Here is a 15,612-nt window from a genome sequence, read left to right as displayed (position 1 = left end):
ACTGGGCTGAACGATGCCAGAGCACACGTGCAGCCCTGCACAGAGCCGGGAGGGATCCGCAGCATCCCAGCTCCTGCTGCTCATCACTCGCAGTTCAAACACAAGCAGTATTCCAGGGATTCTCCTCCACGGCATCCAGAGGGGCTCAGCAGGATCAGACCTTCCCCCAGGCAGAGAGGCAGGGACGGTGCCCAGACAGTCAGCGGGAAGATCCAACAACACCCACATCCAGAGGGAAAGGGTGGGTTTGGTTAAAAGGGGAGGGAGGAGCCCCCTCCAACGGCAACAGCAACAGAAGCTGCACAAATGGATCGTTAATTACCATTAATTACCATTTCAGACTCGCTGAACCACCGCTCTGCGTTTTTTGTTCCCCCCCTTTTATCCAACCACGCACCTTCCGCAGGACAAAGGGAAGGAAACGGAGAATTACAAACGGAGCAACGAATCCCCCTGCCTTCCTTCGGCAGGACCATATGGCAACGAGGGTGTATTAATTACCGTGGCTTTTAATTAACAATTGCTTCATCTGAGCAGTAACATTTCCTTGACATCCCCCGACTCGCCGCTAACCTGCGCGGAGCACGCTCCATCCCAGTCATCAATCCCGGTTTATTGACATCCATCCCTCCCGCAAACAGGCACGATCCCAGCGTTTTCCAATTAACACCTCCGCACTCTCTAATTAGCGCAATTAACAGCCTGATGGATGCCCGGAGCTTCCCTGGGAGGGAGGGGCTTGGAGCAGGGGCTGGGGACGCGGTGCCACGATTCCCGTGGGAACACCGTGCCACGGAGCCTAGCACTGCCACGGAGCCTTCCAGAAGGGAAGGATGAGCATGGAGGTGACCAAAACCATGGGCTCAAAGCAATGGAGGCGGGATTTTAGGAGCAGCAAGAGCAGATGAAGCAGCGATTTCCCTCCAAAAAACTCCTGAGGAATTTTGGGCCATCCAGACCTGTCCGAAGCAATGCCACTGCTCCACCTGATCCCAAGGACAGGAAAATTCAATGGCACTTCCCAGGGCCTGCTGGAACAGCCACAGCCACACCACGAGCTCCTCAGAAACCACTGCCCCAACACCAATTTCAGCAGCTTTCCCTATTTTTCATTATCCTCATCACCACAGCCCTCGGCAGCTCTGTAATTTTGGGCTGCCCTTTGTGGGCCACACACGGAGCCAGTGTCACCTCCACCCTGCTGTCCCTGTCCTCCAGTCCCCATCCCCAACCACTGTGGGTTACCCTGCCCTGAGTGTCCCCAGACACAAATGCCAAGAGCTCCTCAGTCATCACCGAGGAGGGAGGGATGAGGAATAACAGTGGGAAACACCGCTGGGAAAACTCCCCCGTCACATCTCCACGGGACAGCACAGGTGACACCAAACTGCCACTGAGACGTTCCAGAGGCTCTTTCCACCCCTCCCACCACATCCCAGTCCCAAAGCAATATTCCAGAGTCATCCCAGTCCTAATGCAATATTCCAGAGCCTTCCTCCCAGCTCCAGCCTGGCCAGGACATGGAAGGGAGCAGGCGGCCTCTCCCCTGGGTACCTACCAGCAGATCCCAAAGGAGCACAGACCCAGCAAACCCCCCCAGAGCCCTCAGAAATCTCCGGGATGCTCCTCTGCACAGCTGGAAGGAGAAGAGCACTCAGGAAAGCTGGATCCCAGGCACTGGATCTGCTCCCAGCTACGGAAAGTTGAGCAACCTGCCCGTCCTGCTCCGGCACCGCGAGGCTTTAGGAAGCGGCTGCTAATCCTAAAAGGCTTCGCTGGAAGAGAAGCAGCAGCCCAGGATTGCTCCAAGAGTGGCTTTTTACCCTTTAATTAACACATAAACACATGGAAATGTGGAAAGGGGATTAAAATAAAAGTCTGGGGGAGCTGAGACGAATCCGGAGCATTACTGTAAATTAGAAGATATTTAAGGAACCAGGGACCGGCTAAGCCCAGGCACTGCTTTAATGGGATCTCACCTCTGGGCACTTTCATCTCCCACTTTCATCTCGCTCCCAGCAACTTCTTTGGGAAGAGCCAACCTCTGGTGCTTCACCTTCACCCCCTGCCTCGGTGCCAGCCCAGCTACACTCGTGGGCACCAGGGACTGGCAGGCAGCGAGGAGCCTTCGCTGCTCTGTGGAAACCAGGCAGGGATGGCCACAGCGAGGTTCTCCTCTTCCCAAAAATCAGGGATCCTTGGATCAGCTCACTCAGAGAGCTGGAGAGCACCTGGAAGCATGAGGACTCCAGCATGGGAAACCCTGGGATGGTTCCTGTGCTCCTGGCAAGCCCCACCTGCCTCTCCAAAACCCATCACCCCCAGAGCATCCCTTGCTCTCCAGGCCTGCCCCGAGTGCAGCCAACCCCACAGGAGATCCCAGAGACACCAACGCCTGCCTGGCACCTCTCCCATTCCCTTCCAAGCTTCGAGGAATACAAAACCCCTCCCAGAGTGGGTGTGGGACTGGCTGGAGGTGGCCAGGCCGGTGTTGGGACCGCGGGGCTGCTGCTCCATCCTGGAGCACGTGCCGGGCTGCCCCATCCTGCTCCATCCCTGCTTCCCTCGCTGTGCTCTTGAAAAGATTAAAAAAAAAAGGAACCCCACTCCATCTCATTAAGAAAGTAAACACAAGAGCCGTCTAAGTGTCTAATTAAGCTTCTAATTAGTCCCTGCTTGTTACTAATGCAAATTAGATTACGCCGCTTAACTACAGCATGTCCACAACACCCTTGTTAATTGCGGCCTTTTGAAATTAAATTACTCCCTAATTAGCATATCAAAGCCATTGATTCGGAGCCAGGAAAGATGAGGGCAGGAGGAAGCCTAACGCCAAGTTTTGTTAATCAGGGACGTCTAATTAAATAGTGACGTGGAGCACGGGGCTCCCACCTCGCTGCTCCGGAGCCACCACACGTGGGGAGCTGGGGCAGCCCCTCGGTGGGTGCTGGTGGTCTCTGCACCCACCATGGGTCACTGCTGGGGTGATGGAGCAACCTGTGGGCCGGGATGAAGGTCCACCACCTGTGTCCCATCAGGTGGGGATGCAGGTCAGGTACCCGAGTCCCACTGAGCCAGAATGAAGGTTTGGTACCCATGTCCCATCAGGTGGGGATGCAGGTCTGGTACCCATGGCCCAGTGGGTCAGGATGAAGGTTTGGTACCCAAACCCCCTCAGGCTGGGATGCAGGCCCAGAACTCCTGTCCCACCAGGTTGGGGTGCAGGTTTGGTACCCATGTCCTGGTGGGTTGGGATGCAGAACCAGAACCTGCATCCCAGTGGGTCAGGATGAAGGTTTGGTACCAGTGCCCCATCAGGTGTGGCTGAAGGTCCAATACCTGTGCCCCATCAGGTGTGGCTGAAGGTCCAATACCTGTGTCCCATCAGATTGGGATGCAGGACCAGTTCCTGTGCCCCATCAGGTTGGGATGCAGGACCAGTTCCTGTGTCCCATCATGCCAGGATACAGGTCTGGCACCTCTGTCCCATCAGTTTGGAATGCAGGCCCAGTGCCCAAATCCTGCAGGATTCCCACTGGGAGCAAGGCTGGGGGCACTCCCCAAAATCCAGGAAGCCCCTGTGGAGCCACATCAGCCACCACAGTGCCAGGTCCAGCCCTGCATCCCCTCATTTCTCATCCCCCTAAAAACTTGCTTTCCTTCAGCCCAACAGGATCCAAACGGGAATTTAAAGATCCCAAAACTCCCTTCAGTGCCCATGGATCAGGGTCACCCTCTCCCCAGCCCCAGAATCCTTGGTGACCCCACACAGGAGCAGGAGAGGCCCCTCAGTGAGGACAGGTAGGGCTGGAAGAGCCTCTCACCTGTCAGATCCCAAACCCAGCTGGGCACAACAACTGAGGGGACAGCGCAGGGCACAGGGGGGGTGACACCGGGGTCCTGACACCGAGTCACACCTCAGGGCACCAGACTGGGGGGACACATCCCCTCACCACCCCTGAGGAGTCCTTGGATGGGACACCCCCACCCAATCCCCATCCCTCAGAGAAACCCAAAACCACCTCCCTGCTGTCATCTGGGTGATCCCCAACACCTCCAAGCCCACATTCCCAACTGGACATCAACCACAGAGCCACCAGGGAGGAGACTGGATCCAAAGGCAGAACCACTCCAAGGAGAGTGAAAGTGAAGCCTAATTTTGAAGTTATTTCAATAACTTCCTGAATGACCCAGTTCTTCCCATTTTATAACTTTTCCTGGATTTTTTTTGTGTGGTTTTTTTTCTTCTTTTTTTTTTTTTTTTGTTTAAAGAGGTGGGAATGGAAAAAAATAAAGGGACGAAGATTGGAAAAGTTTAATAGAGGGAGAAAAAGTCTATTAAAAAAAAAAAATAAGGCAGGCAGCCCGTCTCAGGGGAAGAGCTGAAATATTAAAGAAAGGAAAATCGCTTCTCCGGTTGCTGAGGCAGGGCAGGAGAATGGAGCAGCTGGAAGAGCAGGAACGGGGCACTTTTAATTGAAAAAAAGGAGATTCAAATGAAATATCCAATATCCCCCGTTAAAGAAAGGAAGAAAGACGGTCCTTGGCCGCCGAGAAATTGCTAAAAGCCCCAACTTTTCTTTCTCAGAAGTTATAGGAAAGAGGGATGAGAGAAAGGAAGGGAAAAAAGGGTTTTTCATCCGAGAGGAACTCAGAGGGAATGGAGGATGAGGGCGGGGAGAGAGAGAGAGCGAGAGCAAGTTTTATTCATTTATTTTATTTTATGAGATGAGTAAAAATAATATCTTTAAAATAAAAAAAAAAAAGAGAAAAGGCCGAGTTTTATAATGTCCCAGTGTTTGGAAGCAGCGGAAGGGAGCGGAGAGGGGGGAAAGCAACTAAGAACAGAAGGGCCGGCTCCAACCACCCGCCGCACGAGCCTCTCTCCCAACGAGATTCAATTAATTGATAACAAGAGGCATCAAATTAATTTTTCAAGGATGTTAGATTTTGATGAAGGAAAAAATCTCTCTGATTTTAATCGGGGCGGCGTTTAAAAGGCATAAATGAATATCCCTTTCTAATCATCTGAGGCGCCGAGGAAGCACCAAGCGGTTAACGTGGAAATTCAAATCGTTTAATTGGGGAGGTGGGGGGGGAAGAGGGGAGGTGGCCGTGGTGGGGGAAGGGGGCCCGGGGTTTTCTTTTTAAAGAGCTTTATGAAGAAATTATTTAAAAAAAAAAAAATTATATTTCTTTCAAGCATCTCGGCTCTCCCCCCTCCCCGTCCTTCTCCCAGGCCCGGAACGCAGCCGCACTTGGAAAAACCCATCTCAGAGCTTCTTGCTTTTGAATAGAGACTGTTTCCCAGCACAATCTAATTAACAAAAATGATAATGAAGACGGCGGGGAAAAAATTTCAGAGGGAACAAAATTTAAAAAAAAAAAAACCTCCAAACTCCCAGGAAAAAAAAAAACCCAAACCCACGGGATAAGGTGAGATTCCCATCACGCACAACTCCCATCCATTGCTCTGTGCTTCCACATGGGATGAGGGTTTTAGGATTTGGGATGAGGTTTTCAGAACAATCCCCCCACAATCCCATTAAAATAATTGCCAGCAGCTCCCATTGCTGGTGTGGGATAGAGCTGCAACCAACACGGCATCACCCACACCAGTTTTCCAAAGGTTTTTCCAGCATCTCCCAGTAAATCCCAGCTCGGTTCAAGCCTCTCACACACACCCAGTGCCCGGCTCACACTTTTTTTTAAAACTCACACACTGGGGACACATCCCCCTGGTGCAAATCCCACCTGGAATTCCTGCTGCAGGCACCAGAGCCCTCATCCCACCTGGAGCACACGGAATGCGCCGGCCAAAATCTCCTCCGTGCCCGCCGTTCCCAGCCAGGATGGTCCCACACCTGCCTGGGACACCTGAGGAAGAGGAGGCATCTTCCTCTTGGATGGAGGCTCAAGGACCCTGCCCCGTGGCAGTGAGGAAGAGCAGGGACACGGGAAAATGTCCCGACTCAATCCCTGGGAAGGCGAAACTCCCGGAAAAGGGGAGCGATGGGGGAAGCTCTTCCATCAAAATAAACTCCAAACTCCAGGAGCTCCCCCCTCCCCATCCCATCAGGAGAGGCTGCAAAGGGCAAGGATGGAGCCAGGGAGGAAGAGATGCCCTGGAGCAGGCGAGGAACACTTGGAATGGGATGAGGAGCAATGCCAGGGCTCAGGCTCGGCCTCTCACCTCCTACCCCGAGCGAAATTTTCCAGCTGAGTTCGTGGGGAGTTAAACTGGAAGTTGCTAAAAGTCTCTCCTGGCCTTCAAATAATCCAGAGGGGAAGAAAAAACAGGATGGTACCTATGGAGCAGCAGGGAGGAACTCGGATGCCACAAGTTTTCCCAGACTCCGTCGTATCTGTGCAAAAATTCACCCGGAAAAGGCTCTGGTTAAGGCACTCCCCGATGCTTTCCACGGCAAATCCCATTTCTGTGCAGGAAGAGGCCTGGTTTCCATCCAGAAATTATGCTGCTCATGAGGAGGGAGAAGAAAAAAGGCAGTGGGGGTGAGAACTATCCTTGGGCATTTTCAAACTCCTGGTCCGAGTCCATTTTTCTTCGCATCCCGACCGGAGGCAGCGTGACCCGAGGCCGGCTCCGTCTCACAGCCCTGCCAGAGCCCAGCTCCACACTTCCAAACAGCTTCCCTGATTTTATTCCTGCACAGCTTGGCTTCTCCACGGGCAGACTCAGCATCTCTTGGTTTCTCTGGGCACCTGCCACCCCCACGGAGCAAACCCAGCCCCGCAGAGGAACACGGCTCCCGACAGCTCGGCTGGGAATAACCCCGGAGATTTCTCCACTAAAATCTGGGAAGCAGCATGTTCAGCAGGGCTGTGCTGGGATCCTGCTCTGGGAATGCTCCCCCATGGAGGGGAGTGGGATGCTGCATTTAATATTTGAGGTGCTGGGAAGAGAGCACAAGAGGCAGGAGCATCCCTTGGCTGCGGGAAGCGCTTCCCACCAGGATCCTGTGCTGAAGTCAGAAGGTCACTGGGGTCCCCTTCTTGGTGTCACCTGGATGAGCCATGTCCAGCCACCACGTCCCCTTCCCAGGAGTGTCCTCTTCCAAAGAATGTCCTCTTCCCAGGAATGTCCCCTTCCCAGGAATGTCCCCTTCTCTGGCTCTTCACGGGGAATGCGGGAGGCGCTGCCCGGCCCAGCGTGGATGGATCCCGCAGGGATGGCAGCAAACCTCTGCCACGGCTCCAGTGTCCCTCTGGGTGCCAGCCTGGCACACAGGGAAGGGCTCTGGTCCCACAGCATCACTCCAGGGTCACACTCAGCATTCCCAGGTCGTGCTGATCCATCCAGGCTCCCAGGCACCCCCGCAGCTCAGCGGCAGCGGCGTCTTCAAACCCAGCACGTCCCTGCTGGACCGGGACAGAGCTGGGGAAGGGGGAAGTGAATCCATGTCCTGAATCCCTGCTCATCCCAGGCAGTGCTTCCTCCTGGGAATGGTGAGATCCTGAAGCCCAGCTTTAGGGTGTGCTGGCCCCCAGGTGGCTGCTGCTGCTCCAGCTCAGTGGCCAAGGAAGCCCCAGCACCTTCCCAGTGCTGTGGGACACAGAGCACCGTGCAAATCCCAGGGAGTATTCCCAGGAATTGGGCTCCCTCCACCCCTCCTAAAAATAACCCTGATCCTTTAAAAATATTAATTAATGATTCACCAATTGTTGTCACCCTCCTGCAGTCCTGGGGCCCTCTGAGCACCTCGGGGTGCTGGGGCAAGGAGGGGCTCGAGGTCCCTGGTGCCCACCTGGCTCCCAACGTGTCCCCTGCCTGAGCAGGACTCACCACCACACAACTGGAAGCTGCTTTTTTAGGGGAGATCCCAAAAACCCCCAGCTGAGGGCTCTGGCATGGGGTCACAGGTGAGGGTGCCCACCTCGGGCTGGGTGCCCACCCTCTGGGTGTCACCTTGGTCCCACGGCAGCCACAGCACGGCCCCCGAGTCCCCGCTGGCACCGCTCCTCCACAATCCGGTCACATCCTCTTCCCACATCTCCCGTGAGACAGGGGCACACAGAACTGTCCCCAAACTGTCCCTGGGTGGGCAGAGAGCACTGACATCACCCACTGCAGGACAAGGTGTCACAGGGGCTGTCACAGGCAGGGCACCAAGCCAGGAGATGTCCCCCGTTGTCCCCAGACCAAAAATCATCACACCGTGGTGAGGGAAGGCAACAACACCGGGATACGGAATCAGACAAGCTGTGAAGAGGACACAGCTGGCGACACCAAATCCCTCAGGGACATGAGCCACATCCCTGGCCCCATGTCCCCTATGTCCTCTCCAGCTCCAGCACAGTCCTGCCCACTGCCAGGAGTTTTCAACCCCCTAATATTATTATTCTAAACCTCCAGATAAACCCAGCAATTTGTGCTCATTCCCACAACGTGCCTGGGAAGGACCCAGGCTGCAGTGGAAGGAGCTGTTTGTCCCCTCTGAGGGGACAGGGGTCTGTCCCTCCATCCTTTTCCCAGAGGGATGGATGGGCACAGCCCTGTCTCCATCCCAAATTTACAGCTGGAAATTCAGCAGCAGCGACGCTCCCGACGCATCCCCTGGGGACATGAGGGACCAGCCAGCAGCAACCCCCAAACCACCCCCTCACCTGCCAAACTCCCTCCCACTGCATTCCCAAATGGAGCAGACTCTTCCTCAGGGAGGATTTTAAACCCCCAGCCCCACAGAGCAGGGGGATCTCTCCAGAATTCCTCCTTCCCAGGCACAGCCCGCCGTGCCGGCGTCGGAACCGGTGGGAAAGCTGTGGATGCAGGGATGAGGAGGGGTTTGATCCATGGGTGCAGGGATGAGGAGGGGTTTGATCCATGGGTGCAGGGATGAGGAGGGGTTTGATCCATGGGTGCAGGGATGAGGAGGGGTTTGATCCATGGGTGCAGGGATGAGGAGGGGTTTGATCCATGGGTGCAGGGATGAGGAGGGGTTTGGTCCACGGGTGCAGGGATGAGGAGGGGTTTGATCCATGGGTGCAGGGATGAGGAGGGGTTTGATCCATGGGTGCAGGGATGAGGAGGGGTTTGATCCATGGGTGCAGGGATGAGGAGGGGTTTGATCCATGGGTGCAGGGATGAGGAGGGGTTTGGTCCACGGGTGCAGGGATGAGGAGGGGTTTGGTCCATGGATGCAGGGATGAGGAGGGGTTTGGTCCATGGATGCAGGGATGAGGAGGGGTTTGGTCCATGGGCTGCTCCCACAGCTCCAAAGCCTGACCCAGATTTGGAGCCACGGCTCCACTTCCCAGGGAAAATGGAATTTGTTCAGTGGGAGCCCAGCAGAATCAAGGGAAAGACTTCAAGGGGTTTGGGAACAGCCCTGCCATGGATCTTTTGTGAATAAAACCTGGGTTAAAAGGAGAAGTGGGAATAACCCAGACAGGGCTGTGGGCTGTGGTCCTGAGCATCCCTCAGGATGCAGAGCCCAGCCCTGAGACCCATCCCATGGGAAAGGGCTGAGCTGGACCCTGCAGCCCCCAGCACTCTGGGTCTGACTTTGGGAAAGTCAAATCCCACTCCAGCCCAAATCCCACTCCTGTCACGTTGGAAAAAGGGGATGGAGAGAAGGTTGTGCTGAGCCACGGGAGCAGAGCTCAGCCAGAATTCCCTTCCCGGGGTTTCTCTGACACACTCTGCTCCCACCTCTCCCAGGGTGGATTTTGGGACATTTCCCTTCACCTGTTTTGATGCTCCCACTTCTCCCAGGAGGGATTTTGGGACATTTCCCTTCACCTATTTCTCTCAAGAGCACAGGGAGGGAATCTCCCTTCCCCAATATGCACAAAAAGCCAAAATTACAGAGATCTGCCCCAATTCTTCCTCTCCTTCACCTCCACGGGAGAACAAGAGCTCTGCTGCCAAACCCAGACCCCCTAAAAACCCCGAGTGCTTTGGGGCCAGAGGGACAGGAATGGGTCCTGCCAGAGAGGCAGAAGTGAGGATGAAAACCCCAGACCACGAGTTCCAAGAGGCTGAGACAAGCTGGGAGCAATGGGATGAGCAGGAGCATCACCCTCCTCCTCCTCCTCACACCCCAGCCCCAGCTTTACCCACCCAGCAGGTGACAAGGGCCCCTTTTGAGTTCCAAGTGAGGAATTCCTGTTGATTTTGAGGGTTTGATTTATTAATGAGGAACATCTGTGGCAGCCTGGCTCTCCAAAGCCAGCTTGGGCAGAGCTGAGGCTCAGCACAGGGCAGGGCAGCAGGGGATGGGGATGGGGAGACCCTGCCCTGCCCACAAACCCAACCCCATCCCAGCAGGACCCTGCTGCACAAATGCAGGATAAAAATCCATCCAGGAAGCTGCAGGGAAAGCAGGTTGGGGTGTAAAGGAGACATGTAAATTTTCAGGAAATAATCCCAGAGACAGGCGAAGCTGGAGATTTTATAATCCCACCTGAACCCACCTCGGTAAAAATCCAGGGGGTTGCAGCTCTGCCCGGCCCAGCACATTTCCAAAATTAACATTTCCTGCCTCAAAACTTACGGGACACTTCTCCCCATGCCTTTATTTGCTCTCCTCCTGTTTTTATCAGGCCTGCTGATGCCGAGTTTCTCTTCCCCATCCAAGTTACCCCACGCTCCAGGGAATTTCCCTCCCACTGCCAGCTCTGGCAGCATCCTGGAGGAAGGAGCAACCTGCTGGGTGCCAGGAACCCTCCTGGGGACACAGAGCTCCTCAGGACCTCCCTCCCTGCTGGGACAAGGGACACAGCCTGGAAGTGGCACCCAGAGAGGACAGGAGAGCTCCTCTCCCTGTCCAGCACAAGGTCTCTGCCCAATATTCCTGCCCAGATCAGCCCAAAACTCTGGATCCTCAACAAGGAATGTCAGCTCTGCCAGGTTTTTCCTGCCACAAGTTGTCCCCTCACCCTGGGTGGCTCCTCCAACCCCATTGTGCCCACCCTGAGCCCCAAAAGCTTCTCCTGAGGCTGCAGTGGGGCACCTTTCACCCATCCTGGGATGTCCCCTGCCATCCCTGCCATCCCTGCCAGGCATTCCCTTCTCCCAGGAGCTGAGGAAGCCCCAGGTCCCTGCAGGCTGTGGGGTCACTCCTGCTCCAGGAGCACCCTCCCAGCAGCTCCAGGACCGTGTGGGCAAGGTGGGGTGCCCCGTGCTGGAACCCCCATCCCAAGGGATGTGCCTGGCACGGGATGGGAGGCTCCAGCAGAGCCGTCAGCCCGGTGCCAGCTCCAGGAGCACCAGCAGAAGGGCACTGGGGGCACATCCCCACTCCCAGGCATGGCAGACACCCCGGAGAGGCAGGAATGTGAATCCAAGGGGCCTCCAGATGGAAGGAACTGCTGGGAACTCGGGATCACAGCTCATCCCTGGCTCCACAGCACAATCCTGGCCTTGTATTCTGCATTAAGCCTCCAGCCTCGAGCCCTCCTCCACTGTTCCCTCTTTTCCCAATCCATGACAGCTCCTCCAAGGTGGTCCCATCCACATCCAGCTCCCAGACAGCAAAAAGAAAATCACTCACCTAAAATCTACAGGCTGTGGAATAAAGCAGGACTCGGAGAAAGCAAGGGAAGGGTTTGGGATCAGAGCTGACAGATCCTGAGGGAGGCTGGCAGTGGGATGCTCAACCAGGGACCTGGAATGGCATCGATTTTGTGCCTTTATCAGCCTTGGAGCAGGGAAATCCCCGTGGATGAGCCCAGGGCTGTTCCAAGGAGCCGTTCCTGAGCACCTGCTCCGGGCGAGCGGCTCCTCCCGGCCACGGCTCCATGGCTGTGGGAACGGGGGCAGCATCTCCCCGAGCTGCCAAACACAACCTGACAGCACCCAGAGCACAAACCCATCCCACTGGGGCTTCCTCCTCCTCCTCCTCCTCCTGCTCCAGCCAGGGCCATCCCGGTGCTCCCCAGCCCCATCTGCCCATTCCAGCTCCGGAGGAGTTTTCCCAATGAGGCAGAAAAAAACCACTTCCAAATCACCTCCAAATCATCCCCCTTCATGGGATTTTTTTTTCCTTCTCCATGCCCTTAAATTATTTTGTGCACTTTCCCACAGTTTTGAAAGGAATCTTCCATCAAACCATTTCATTACCCCGACTTCTGCCCCTGACAAACCCAGCGCGGAGCCCTGAGCTGAGCAAGGTGAGATTTCCTCCACATCCACCCTCTGCTCCTTTATTCTCCAGGAAAAACCCCTGGTTTTGCTGCCAACCTGGCTCTACACCCCAGGAGGAGGGACAGCTTCCACGGGAACACGCTGCCAGCAGCTGCTGCCAACTTGCCAGGGCACGGAGCCGCCGGGAAGTGTCAGCAGGGCTGGCAGTGCTGGCACCAGAACGCTCCACCCAGAGAGACCTGGGCACAGCAGGCTGCAAACACAGCCTGGCTTTTCCTTAAAAATGAAATCAACCCCGGGAGAAAAGATCCAGACTCACGCCAGGCTCCTTTCCCTGCGCGTCCCGGTGCCAACGCCGTGCCCGTGGCGCAGGAATCCCTTAATGACTTCCCTGCAGCTCATCCCTGCTCCAGCAGGATCCCTAGGAAATAAATCGTGGCTTTGGATCCCTCCTTGCCTCCTCCTCTGCTTCTCCTGCCTCTCCCCTCTCCCTTTTCCCTGATGCCATTCCACTTCCAAGCACGTTTTTGTCCCGGGCAGCCGGATCACCACAACACATTTCGTGCTGAGCCATGCCAAGAGCCGTTTAAATTAGGAAAAGTTTGTAAAAAACAAAAACAAACCCTCAAGCAGCGTCTTGGCTGGATTTCATCTCCCAAACACTTGGAGAAGGGGGGGAGGAAAGAAAAAAAAAAAAAAAAAAAAGAAATTAGGAAGTTTTTCAAGCTGTGCCCGGCCCCATCTTGATCTACAAGTTCTGTTTGACTTGAAAAGGTGCAGCACAAGGAGGTTTTGTAAGAGATAAAATGGGTGCAAGTCCTTGCCCTGAGCCTGGTCACAGCCCCACGGCCACTCAGGGGGCTCTGGGGCCACCCCAAGTGTCACCAGCTCCATGCAGGGCCATGTCCCAGCCCCTGGGGTTATTTCCAAGCCAGCTGCTCCCCCTGAGTTTCAATCAGGTGCATCCAGGAGTGGCTCAGGGAGGATTTTTTCACCTTCCGAGGCAAACACATGGAAATTCCAAGCTCTGAGTGGTTTTCTTTTCTCTCTTTTTCCTTCCCTCTCCTGCTACCAGAGCTCTTCCCTCTGTGGGGAGATGCCCACGGAGCAGGACCGAGCTCCCCACCCTGCAGGATCCCCCTGTCCGTGCTGCAGGAGCTGCACAGCAGAGAGGAAGGGACAGGAAATTTCAAGTTCCCACTTCCAGAAGCGGCAGGTGACGCCGAGGCGGCAGCGGGGTCGTTTCGGGAGCAGAGCAAAAACCCAGAGTGGCCCTGGAGGAGGAGGTGGGATCCCCCCCTGCACCCAGAAATGGGGAAGAACCCCTGGAGACCCCAAACCCACCTTGCCAGCCCCATCCCAGCGCTCTGCTGGGCTTCAAACCCACGGGGATGAAGGGCAAAAAAACCATCACAGCCCTTCCCAAAAGAAGAGAATTTCCCCAAATCCTTCGGGCTCCCAAAGCCCACGGTGAGGGGAAAGGCAAGGAGCCATAAATGTGTATGAGTTATAAACCCAGGGACCTCCAGGCTTCTCCTCCCGCCTTTCCCTGGTGGGAAGAATGAGCCTGTTCCCCTTGCCCCCCACCTTGCTGCCACAAAGGCAATCCCAGCCCCACAACTCTCCCCCTCCGGCCCCGCTCCCCGCCGGACCGACAAGAAAAGAGAAAAAAGGATGGTGGAAAAAAAAAAATATATCAAAGGAGAGAAAACCCTGAAAGCCAGAGCCCCCCGGCCCCTCCCCAGCCCCACAGCGAGACACAAACATCAGCAGACTCAAAGCATCCCCCGAGCCAGCGGCGGAAAAGAAAAGCTCCCGGGCTCTCCGGGCAGCAACTTCACAACTGAGTGCACTCGCATTCCTGCCGGGTTATTAGGAGAGAAAGGCCGAGAGCCCGAGGAGATATTTTAGTGTCACTCGGTTCTATACATTGCACTGATTTTTTTTTTTGTTGTTGTTGTTGTTTTCCGAATGCTCCCTGCTCTTCCCTTTTCCAAAGGGGATGTAAAACCTCCTGGTTTCCAGGCAGGACAGCAGGGCTGGACACAGATTTTACAGATATTTTGGATATTATCTGTTTCTCCAGCCCCTTCCCCACCTCCCCCAGCAGCAACTTTAATCCGTTTTATTCCACCTTATTTGCTCAGCCTTTCCCCCCTCGCCTCCTCCTTCCCTGACCCCGGTGGGCGACACATCCCGGGGTGCAGGGGCTGGGGGGGGATTTTCCACACCGATCCCGATCTCCTGCACTTTTCCCTCCCATCAAATCCAACTTTGTGCTGCTCGGTGGTGCCACTTTGGATTTTATATTTTACCTGCCAGCGATGCTCGATCCGGGAGCGGACGCACTCCCGTCCCCACACTGAGAATCCCGTGAAAAAGGGGCTTTGGGATGGGGGAGATCCACAAAAAAAAACACTCCCAACAAATAATAAATTAAATTCCACATCAAAATAAACGGGGAGCAGCTCAGAGCAGAAGTTCCCAGCATTAATTCTGGGAGATCCCGGGAGCAGAGGGCTCCGGGATCTTCTCCACAGCCCCCAGTCCCACACCACAAAGGGCAGGAGAAGCCGGAGCCTCCCAGGGCTCCACAGCCCTGACAAAGCTCCCTGGTTTGGCACAGGGAATTCTGCCCCTTCTCCCCCACATTTTCCCCTTTCCCAGTTCAATTTAAGTGACCTGAAGGAGAAAAAAATTAAATAAAAACGGGGAGAGCAGAGTAATTTTTCCAACCCTGATTATTTCCTCCACCCACCCGCTCCTGGAGCTTGTTAGATTTATTTTTGACGGACTTTAAGGTGGGGCGGCAATTAAAAAAAAAATTAAAATCCTTAATTTAGAGGTAAGATTCTGGAAAACCCTGAGACTTTGCTGTGTTTTAATCGAGGATATGGGGAGGCATGAAAGGGAACACATCCCTGCCGACACCCGGGACCGGGTCACGCCGCCTGCGTGAGTGAGACACATGTTGGGTTGATTTAACATCAAATCCCTGCCCTCCACGGAACGTATTCCCCGTGTAAATTTTTAACACACCAGCAGAAATTTGTAAAAGTAAATCCTCCTTCTGGTTTGGGTTAAAAACAACCCAACCTTTTAATACAGAAACTAATAACAATTTTATTGTCTGCCCCACAGCTTTACGACGCTCGCGGAGAAGTGAGGTCTTAATCCGATGGAAGTTGGGGTGGAGGGTGGGAAAAGGAAAATCTTGGGGTATCAAGTGATGGGGAGGGAAGAGCTGCCTGAAGCCAAGGAGTGATCCCAGGAAGGAATTCGGACACGAATTCAGACACGAATTCCTCCAGGACTACATTAAGAGCAGCAGGAAAAAAAAATTATAATAATCTCAGCACAAGTTTTCCGAGCAGGCACTTCCCAACCACGACTCCCGGCAAAGTGGGGTTGGTGAATTATTCCCACTTTCTCCTCCGCACATTTTTCATTTGTATTAAAAAGTGCACAGGAGGGAGAGAGGGGGAGACACACGGCCCTTGGCTTGT

General features: G+C 54.7%; 1 protein-coding gene across 5 annotated transcripts in view; it reads right to left on the bottom strand.

The window, feature by feature from the left end:
* The window catches only part of FOXP4 (forkhead box P4), a 61,156-nt gene that overhangs the window by 43,672 nt on the left and 1,872 nt on the right, over positions 1-15,612 (bottom strand). The gene's annotated exons all lie outside the window — the stretch shown is intronic.

Source organism: Haemorhous mexicanus, chromosome 25 (genome assembly GCF_027477595.1).
Source record: "Haemorhous mexicanus isolate bHaeMex1 chromosome 25, bHaeMex1.pri, whole genome shotgun sequence".
NCBI classification, from domain to species: domain Eukaryota; kingdom Metazoa; phylum Chordata; class Aves; order Passeriformes; family Fringillidae; genus Haemorhous; species Haemorhous mexicanus.
This window is presented reverse-complemented; position numbering and strand designations above follow the sequence as displayed.